The 10,803-nt window shown below is 38.2% G+C and overlaps 1 non-coding gene across 1 annotated transcript; it reads left to right on the top strand.

Annotated features, from left to right (window-relative positions):
• Positions 1–9,927: 9,927 nt before the first annotated feature.
• On the top strand, positions 9,928–9,999 carry TRNAR-UCU (transfer RNA arginine (anticodon UCU)). The gene has a single exon. It is a non-coding gene; the product is annotated as a tRNA-Arg (tRNA).
• Positions 10,000–10,803: the final 804 nt, after the last annotated feature.

Genomic DNA, 10,803 nt, shown 5'->3' with positions numbered 1-10,803 from the left:
TTTTTTTCTCTATCGATGTTCTACGAACAAGAATCTCTTTTTTTCCGAATTAAATGGAGAATCCAGGATCTTTTATGTTTTTTACCTTACAATTTTGCTAGATACAAAACAATAAAATAAATAATATATATACAAAAAAAAAAGATTTTGATGAAATTCCATTTTTTGGGGTACTTTAGTTGATTTTACTCTGTTTATCCTGTAGTTTAATTCAGTTTTAATTTCGATGTATTCTGTAATGTAAATACAATGAAATTAATTGTGTAAAATGAAATTTCAATAAAATAAAAAAAGGAGTCTTCATGTCCCGTTATCGAGGACCTCGTTTAAAAAAAATACGCCGTCTGGGAGCTTTACCAGGACTCACTAGAAAAACACCTAAATCCGGAAGTAATCTTAAAAAAAAATTCAATTCTGGGAAAAAGGAGCAATATCGTATTCGTCTTCAAGAAAAACAGAAATTGCGTTTTCATTATGGTCTGACAGAACGACAATTACTTAGATATGTACATATCGCTGGAAAAGCAAAAAGGTCAACAGGCCAGGTTTTACTACAATTACTTGAAATGCGTTTGGATAATATCCTTTTTCGATTGGGTATGGCTTCAACCATTCCTGGGGCCCGCCAATTAGTCAACCATAGACATATTTTAGTTAATGGTCGTATAGTCAATATACCAAGTTTTCGTTGCAAACCCCGAGATATTATTACTACGAAAGATAACCAAAGATCAAAAGGTCTGGTTCAAAATTATATTGCTTCATCGGACCCGGGGAAATTGCCAAAGCATTTGGCGATTGACACGTTGGAATATAAAGGACTAGTAAATAAAATCCTAGATAGGAAGTGGGTCGGTCTCAAAATAAATGAGTTGTTAGTTGTAGAATATTACTCTCGTCAGACTTGAACTTAACGAAAAAAGGAAAGGTTCATAGAATTTTCTTCCCCTTCCCCTTTCCCCGAACTAAATCGCCCTAAGACCATTACCATTAATTTGTATTTTCCCATCAACTAGCTAAAATTGATTAACCCTAGGATTAGGATCCTTTTTTCTTTTTTCCTCTATGTGTATTTTACATACCACAGTAATTTGCTATAGAGAATTTCTAATTTCTATTAAATCAAAATAAGATAATATAAGATATTATATTATTGCTGGAAAAAATTGTTATTTGATTTGATACATTGTGATCCTTAACGTTGATGAATTAAGAAAAACGGAAAGAGAGGGATTCGAACCCTCGGTAAACAAAAGTCTACATAGCAGTTCCAATGCTACGCCTTGAACCGCTCGGCCATCTCTCCTACATAACTTATTATGGAAAATAAACTGAGTGAATAGCGAGTTTTCTTATTCCTGCAGTACAGGTACAACCGCAACCACTCGGGGGTTCCATAGTTCTATTGGAAAAATTCCTTTTGATCTAAGTGGAAGGATACAGGATTTTTTACTAGAAATTGCGCTCGCTATAAAATAAAAGTTTTAATTTGGGTTTTCCCGCAACTAAAGAAAAAGAAAATGGAAGAATTCTTCTTATTGCATAATAAAATAAAGAAACCTTAGAATTCCGTTTGCATAAGATACGCTACACCATACTATCGAAATCAAAAATAGGGTATGAGACAATTAATAACTTTGAAAACACGAAATAGTTGATAACATAAGTTGTTGTTCAGAAATAGGAAAGTGGAATGAAATCCAGTCTTAGTCAAATATTTCATATCTCTTCGTGTCCAAGCAGAAGGAAAAGGATACAATTTGAGCTGAGCGGAAAATCCATATCTCTCTTATCCATTTAAAGCATATGGATTTAGAGTAGAGCATATGGATCAATCTATTTATAATTATAAGAATCGAATGTGTTTGTTTTTATGTTATTTTGTGAAGGAATGAAAACAATTCTATATAGAATGGGTTGGGAATTATGCCTAGATCCCGTGGAAATGGAAATTTCATTGATAAGACCTCCTCAATTGTAGCCAATATTTTATTGCGAATAATTCCGACAACCTCAGGAGAAAAAAAGGCATTTACTTATTATAGAGATGGTGCGATTTGACTCTTTTTTTTGCTTTTTTTTAGCCCTACCTATACCTCAGTCTTACGAAAAAGAGAGGGGGGTTGGCATAGAGAGAACCAAATTTGTAAAGCAAACAAACCCACGCTTCGGGAAGGTGAGGCGAACTAACAATTCCTTCCGTCGTGTATCCTCGATTGATGCGGCTTCAGATACTTCAATTGTAGATTTGAGTATTGAGCGAAAGGTTACACCTACAGGATATGGTATGGTATGGATTACAGGCCAATCCTACTCTATTAGTATCCGTAGGCAGCATAGGGGAGAAAAGCACTACACCTAGAAATAGGAATCAACAAGAGAAAAACTTTGTTAGAAATTACCCCTTTCCTGATCGGTATCAGGGCTGGGAAGAATGGTTGGGATAACAAACAACCATCAGGTTTGTACTTTGGATACCCCTATAACCATCAAAGATCGTTGAAGTAGCTAATTCCTCTAAATAGGAGGCGTTGAGAACAAAGAAATTATTGGAGCTATCGTTTTCCTCTAGCATTAATAGAATTCATTGGTGTTAAGAAAAACCTCTTGTGGGAAGGTTGGCTAGAGATTTCTTGGAAAAATACCAGCCCCTTTCGGTTCATAATGAGACGGGACTAATTCTATTTTGATTCTATAGATTATTTCGCTTAGTACTATTATGTACAGAAGGGAGGAGCCGTATGAGATGAAAACCTCATGTACGGTTTTGGAACGGAGATTTTTTGAATAGAATGAACGACCGTAACGGATGTTGGCTCAATCCGAAGGAAATTATGCGGAAGCTTTGCAAAATTATTATGAAGCTACGCGACTAGAAATCGATCCCTATGATCGAAGTTATATACTCTATAACATAGGCCTTATACACACAAGCAATGGAGAGCATACAAAGGCTTTGGAATATTATTTCCGGGCACTAGAACGAAACCCCTTCTTACCGCAAGCTTTTAATAATATGGCCGTGATCTGTCATTACGTGCGACTATCTCCACTATAGAAAGAAAAAAAAAAAAGAGAGGATCAAATTTTCTAGTAAATACTAGAAAAAAAGGGCTTTCTACATAGGGATCGTAAAAACAACGATTTTTCCCTATCAGCTGTAGGAAGGAAGGACACTTCACGAGAATCAAAAAACGAAGAAAGTATGGCCTATACTACTACTCTATGGATAAAGTTTCTCAAATTGATAGAGAAAGCACCGTAAAGATCAATTAGTGAGCGACTGGGTCGATACAACTAAAAAAAACTGCTTACTTATCCCATGATATGGGGCAAAATTTAGGAATCCGCTTATGTAATAGAGCCGATCCACTAAGGGATTAAGCAGCGGTGTAGTATCAGATCCCAAAGATAGTAAGTTCTTTTTTCTTTCTTATGGAAAAAAGTCTTTTTCAAGGATTCTATAGAGATTTCATATATGAAACCGGGATAGTTACCTCTCAGAAAATTTGAACGAAGGCTCTATATCTATCTATGCTTCATTCTTCTGAAGGTGGGAAAAAAGATCAAACTGATTATTGATAAAAATTAGGGTTTGAAACTTAGGTAATTAATTTCTTCTGCTTAACCCAAGAACAAATTGGATCGATTTTTGATAAATCGAATTCAGTTAAGATAGGGGAAATTCAGATAGCAATTTCTGAGCCGTATGAGGTAGGAAACTCTCAAGTACGGTTCTAAGGGAAGGAACTTCCTATTCCGACCGAGGAGAACAGGCCATTCTACAGGGTGATTCGGAAATTGCGGAAGCTTGGTTTGATCAAGCTGCTGAATATTGGAAACAAGCTATAGCGCTTACTCCGGGAAATTATATTGAAGCACAGAACTGGTTGAAGATTACGAAGCGCTTTGAATTTGAATAAGACCATGCTCCTTCTTTTTCATAAAATGGGTGGTTTGGTTGTTGATCCATTAATCAAATAAATTAGGTCGTAAGATCGAATCAAGAATTTCATTATATCCATTTCTTATACCTTCTATTTTATATGATATTTCATAAGAATAAACCATAGGGATAGGGTCTAGAATAGAAGTAATAAAGTGAATAAAAAGAGGGGGCAATCTAAATATTGCTAATATATTAGGACCATCTTATTAATAATTCTAATGAGTTATCTTGGAATTTAGAATCAAATAAAAAACCCTATATTATGCTCAAGGAAAGTAGATATAGATAGGAGCTTATGCCCTCAAAAAAAATACACTAGTTTCTTAAATTAAAAATAAAAAAGATTTTTTTCTTACGTCGAGAAATATTTGTTTTTCAAGATAAACAATGTCCGTTAGGCACCTAATCTTTATGTCATAATAGACCCGAACACTTGCCTCGGATTGACTTCAATATATAATTGCTCCAGTGAATAACTAAAAAAAAAATAGAAGGATGGTAGATAGTAAAGAAAAGAACTAATCACAATATCTATCTTTCAAAATCTATCTTTCAAAATCTATCTTTCAAAATATATATCTTTCAAAGATTCACTAAAAAGACAGTTGGCGGGTCTCTTTGTATGTCTTGTCCGGAAAGAGGAGGACTTAATGATTATTCGTTCGCCGGAACCAGAAGTAAAAATTGTTGTGGATAGGGATCCTGTAAAAACATCTTTTGAGGAATGGGCCAGACCCGGCCATTTCTCAAGAACACACTAGCTAAGGGCCCTGATACTACCACTTGGATCTGGAACCTACATGCTGATGCTCACGATTTCGATAGTCATACTGGTGATTTGGAGGAGATTTCTCGAAAAGTCTTTAGTGCTCATTTCGGGCAACTTTCCATTATCTTTCTTTGGTTGAGTGGCATGTACTTTCATGGCGCCCGTTTTTCCAATTATGAAGCATGGCTAAGTGATCCTACTCACATTGGACCCAGTGCTCAGGTAGTTTGGCCTATAGTAGGGCAAGAAATATTGAATGGTGATGTAGGCGGGGGTTTCCGAGGAATCCAAATAACCTCTGGTTTTTTTCAGCTTTGGCGAGCATCTGGAATAACTAGTGAATTACAACTCTATTGTACTGCAATTGGTGCATTGATTTTTGCAGCGTTAATGCTTTTTGCTGGTTGGTTCCATTATCACAAAGCCGCTCCCAAATTGGCCTGGTTCCAAGATGTAGAATCCATGTTGAATCACCACTTAGCGGGATTATTAGGACTTGGGTCTCTTTCTTGGGCGGGGCACCAAATTCATGTATCTTTACCAATTAACCAATTTCTTGACGCTGGGGTGGATCCTAAAGAGATACCACTTCCTCATGAATTTATCTTGAATCGGGACCTTTTGGCTCAACTTTATCCTAGTTTTGCCGAAGGAGCAACCCCTTTTTTCACTTTAAATTGGTCCAAATACGCAGAATTTCTGACTTTTCGCGGAGGACTAGATCCAGTAACCGGTGGTCTCTGGCTGACCGATATTGCGCACCATCATTTAGCTATTGCTATTCTTTTCCTAATCGCAGGTCATATGTATAGGACCAATTGGGGTATTGGCCATGGACTTAAAGATATTTTGGAGGCTCACAAGGGCCCATTTACAGGACAAGGCCATAAGGGTCTTTATGAAATCTTAACAACGTCATGGCATGCTCAATTATCTCTTAACCTAGCTATGCTAGGCTCTACAACCATTGTTGTAGCTCATCATATGTATTCTATGCCTCCCTATCCATACCTAGCTACTGACTATGGTACACAACTTTCCTTGTTCACACACCACATGTGGATTGGCGGATTTCTAATAGTCGGTGCTGCTGCACATGCAGCAATTTTTATGGTAAGAGACTATGATCCAACTACTCGATACAACGATCTATTAGATCGCGTCCTTAGACACCGCGATGCAATCATATCCCACCTTAACTGGGTATGTATATTTCTAGGTTTTCACAGTTTTGGCTTGTACATTCATAATGATACCATGAGTGCTTTAGGCCGTCCACAAGATATGTTTTCGGATACTGCCATACAATTACAACCTATCTTTGCTCAATGGGTACAAAATATCCATGCTACTGCGCCTGGCGTAACAGCTCCTGGTGCAACAACAAGTACTAGCTTAACGTGGGGAGGCGGCGAGTTAGTAGCAGTAGGTGGCAAAGTGGCTTTGTTACCTATTCCATTAGGAACCGCAGATTTTTTAGTCCATCACATTCATGCATTTACCATACATGTGACTGTATTAATACTTTTGAAAGGTGTTTTATTTGCTCGGAGTTCCCGTTTGATACCCGATAAAGCAAATCTAGGTTTTCGCTTTCCTTGCGATGGGCCTGGCCGAGGGGGAACATGTCAAGTATCCGCCTGGGATCATGTTTTCTTAGGTTTATTCTGGATGTACAATGCAATTTCGGTAGTCATTTTCCATTTCAGTTGGAAAATGCAGTCGGATGTTTGGGGTACTATAAGTGATCAAGGGGTGGTAACTCATATTACAGGGGGAAACTTTGCACAGAGTTCCATTACGATTAATGGGTGGCTTCGAGATTTCTTGTGGGCACAGGCATCGCAAGTCATTCAGTCTTATGGTTCTTCATTATCTGCATATGGTCTTTTTTTCTTAGGTGCTCATTTTGTCTGGGCCTTCAGTTTAATGTTTTTATTCAGCGGCCGTGGTTATTGGCAAGAACTCATTGAATCTATCGTTTGGGCTCATAACAAATTAAAAGTTGCTCCTGCTACTCAGCCTAGAGCCTTGAGCATTATACAAGGACGCGCTGTAGGAGTAACCCATTACCTTCTGGGTGGAATTGCCACGACATGGGCATTCTTCTTAGCGAGAATTATTGCAGTAGGATAGTGGCTAGGAGGATTTGAAAGGCATTATGGAATTAAGATTTCCCAGGTTTAGCCAAGGCTTAGCTCAGGACCCCACTACTCGTCGTATTTGGTTTGGTATTGCTACCGCACATGATTTCGAAAGTCATGATGATATTACTGAAGAACGTCTTTATCAGAACATTTTTGCTTCTCACTTTGGGCAATTAGCAATAATCTTTCTATGGACGTCCGGAAATCTGTTTCATGTAGCTTGGCAAGGAAATTTTGAATCATGGATACAGGATCCTTTACACGTAAGACCTATTGCTCATGCGATTTGGGATCCTCATTTTGGTCAACCCGCTGTGGAAGCCTTTACTCGAGGAGGTGCTGCTGGTCCAGTGAATATTGCTTATTCTGGAGTTTATCAGTGGTGGTATACAATAGGATTACGCACCAATGAGGATCTTTATACTGGAGCTCTTTTTCTATTATTTCTTTCTACGCTGTCCTTAATAGCGGGTTGGTTACATCTACAACCCAAATGGAAACCAAGCCTTTCGTGGTTCAAAAACGCGGAATCTCGTCTCAATCATCATTTGTCAGGACTTTTCGGGGTAAGTTCTTTGGCTTGGACAGGACATTTAGTTCATGTTGCTATTCCCGCATCCAGGGGGGAGTACGTTCGATGGAATAATTTCTTAGATGTATTACCCTATCCCCAGGGGTTGGGACCCCTTTTGACGGGTCAATGGAATCTTTATGCCCAAAACCCTGATTCGAGTAATCATTTATTTGGTACCGCTCAAGGAGCGGGAACTGCCATTCTAACTCTTCTTGGGGGATTCCATCCACAAACACAAAGTTTGTGGCTGACCGATATGGCTCACCATCATTTAGCTATTGCATTTATTTTTCTCATTGCCGGTCACATGTATCGAACTAACTTCGGAATTGGGCACAGTATTAAAGATCTTTTAGAAGCGCATACTCCTCCGGGGGGTCGATTAGGGCGTGGGCATAAGGGCCTTTATGACACAATCAACAATTCGATTCATTTTCAGTTAGGTCTTGCTCTAGCTTCTTTAGGGGTTATTACTTCCTTAGTAGCTCAACATATGTACTCTTTACCTCCTTATGCATTCATAGCACAAGACTTTACTACTCAAGCTGCTTTATATACTCATCACCAATATATTGCAGGGTTCATCATGACAGGGGCTTTTGCTCATGGAGCTATTTTTTTCATTAGGGATTACAATCCGGAACAGAATGAGGATAATGTATTGGCAAGAATGTTAGACCATAAAGAAGCTATCATATCTCATTTAAGTTGGGCTAGCCTCTTTCTAGGATTCCATACCTTGGGCCTTTATGTTCATAACGACGTCATGCTTGCTTTTGGTACTCCAGAAAAGCAAATCTTGATCGAACCTATATTTGCCCAATGGATACAATCTGCTCATGGCAAGACGACATATGGGTTCGATATACTCTTATCTTCAACGAATGGCCCCGCTTTCAATGCGGGTCGAAGCCTATGGTTGCCCGGATGGTTGAATGCTGTTAATGAGAATAGTAATTCGCTTTTCTTAACAATAGGACCTGGGGATTTCTTGGTTCATCATGCTATTGCTCTAGGTTTGCATACAACTACATTGATTTTAGTAAAGGGCGCTTTAGATGCACGCGGTTCCAAATTAATGCCAGATAAAAAGGATTTTGGATATAGTTTTCCTTGTGACGGCCCAGGGCGCGGCGGTACTTGTGATATTTCTGCTTGGGACGCATTTTATTTGGCAGTTTTCTGGATGTTAAATACCATTGGGTGGGTTACTTTTTATTGGCATTGGAAACATATCACATTATGGCAGGGCAACGTTTCACAATTTAATGAATCCTCCACTTATTTGATGGGATGGTTAAGAGATTACCTATGGTTAAACTCTTCACAACTTATCAATGGATATAATCCTTTTGGGATGAATAGTTTATCGGTATGGGCGTGGATGTTCTTATTTGGACATCTTGTTTGGGCTACTGGATTTATGTTCTTAATTTCCTGGCGGGGGTATTGGCAGGAATTAATTGAGACTTTAGCATGGGCTCATGAACGCACACCTTTAGCTAATTTAATTCGCTGGAGAGATAAGCCCGTGGCTCTTTCCATTGTGCAAGCAAGATTGGTTGGATTAGCTCACTTTTCCGTGGGTTATATATTCACTTATGCAGCTTTCTTGATTGCCTCAACATCAGGCAAGTTTGGTTAATTTAGTTTGTTTTTTTGTACTGTATCAGCACCTAGTTCATTACTCTTGATAGAGAGGGAGGATCTGCCTTTTTAGATTTCTTTTTCTATTTATTTTTCCATCTAGGATTAGAACCGTATACTTGGTAATAATAGCAACGACACATTATGGCAAAAAAAAGTTTGATTCAGAGGGAGAAGAAGCGGCAGAAATTAGAACAGAAATATCATTTGATTCGTCAATCTTTAAAAAAAAAGATAAGAAGCAAAGTTTCTCCCTTGAGTTTGAGTGAAAAAACGAAAATGCGAGAAAAATTGCAATCCCTACCGCGTAATAGTGCACCTACACGCCTTCATCGACGTTGTTTTTTGACCGGAAGACCTAGAGCTAACTATCGACATTTTGGGCTATCCGGACACGTACTTCGAGAAATGGTTTATGAATGTTTGTTACCGGGTGCAACAAGATCCAGTTGGTAAGGATAAAATACCCTTTCGTATTTGTATGGATTTCTGGAATTGATAATCATAGAGGAGCCCTCTTTACCATTCTGTATAAATGGACTATTCTATTTGTATAGATATTGGTAGAGGGGCGTATCCAACCCTCTTTTATCCACTAGTTACCCCTCTTTAGTTTAAGAGTATAGAGCAGTTTGGTAGCTCATAAGGCTCATAACCTTGGGGTTGCGGGTTCGATTCCCACTACCGCCTCCATACTCCTTCTTTATGATATATGCATGATATAATATATACATCATGCATTTGTATCTGGATTTTTTGATTTCCTAAAAGAGTTTTGGTCTAACAGTTTTTTCTCGGAAGAAGCAAAAAAATAAAAGAAAGAATAAAATATGAAAGAAAAGCGTCCATTGTCTAATGGATAGGACAGAGGTCTTCTAAACCTTTGGTATAGGTTCAAATCCTATTGGACGCAATCTTATTTCTATCTATTCTTTAAATAACTATACTAAACTAAAACAAAGAAAACTTTTTTGCATGATTCAAATGAAAAAGCTTTCTCAACGATTCCTATTCTACTAACAAGAGTAGACATGCAAAATTTATTTGTTACTGAAGAGAAAACCGTTCCAGCTGTTCCTGAATAGCTTCCTTCAAAAGGATTTCCGCTTGCTCGGTGAATGTCTTGCTAGAAGATATAATTTCTTGGAATTGAGGTTTAGTATCTTTTAGATGTTTACGTAACTCATCCAGAAATTTATTTACCTGTTCAATTTCTAACGAATCAAGATATCCTCTTGTTCCGGTATAAATAGTAGCTATCTGCTCTTCCACTGGGAGAGGATTTGCCTGGGATTGTTTAAGCAATTCCCTTAATCGTCGACCCCTTGCCAATTGATTCTGACTTGTTTTATCGAGAGCAGAGGCGAATTGTGCAAAGGCTTGTAACTCTGCGAATTGCGCTAGTTCCAATTTTGATTTGCCAGCTACTTGTTTCATGGCTTTAATTTGAGCCGCGGATCCTACTCTGGAAACAGAAATACCCACATTAATAGCGGGTCGAATTCCGGCATTGAATAGATCCGCAGATAAGAATATTTGTCCATCTGTAATGGAGATTACATTAGTAGGAATATAGGCGGAAACGTCTCCAGATTGAGTCTCAACTATTGGTAAAGCGGTCATACTTCCTTCGCCTAAAAGAGAATTTAATTTAGCGGCTCTTTCTAAAAGGCGTGAATGCAAATAAAAAACATCCCCTGGATAAGCCTCACGTCCG

This window comes from Triticum urartu, unplaced genomic scaffold (assembly GCF_056163025.1).
Source record: "Triticum urartu cultivar PI428250 unplaced genomic scaffold, HENAU_Tu73 scaffold2, whole genome shotgun sequence".
Taxonomy (NCBI): Eukaryota; Viridiplantae; Streptophyta; class Magnoliopsida; order Poales; family Poaceae; genus Triticum; species Triticum urartu.
Note: the sequence above shows the minus strand (reverse complement) of the source record. Positions and strands in the feature narration are given on the sequence as shown.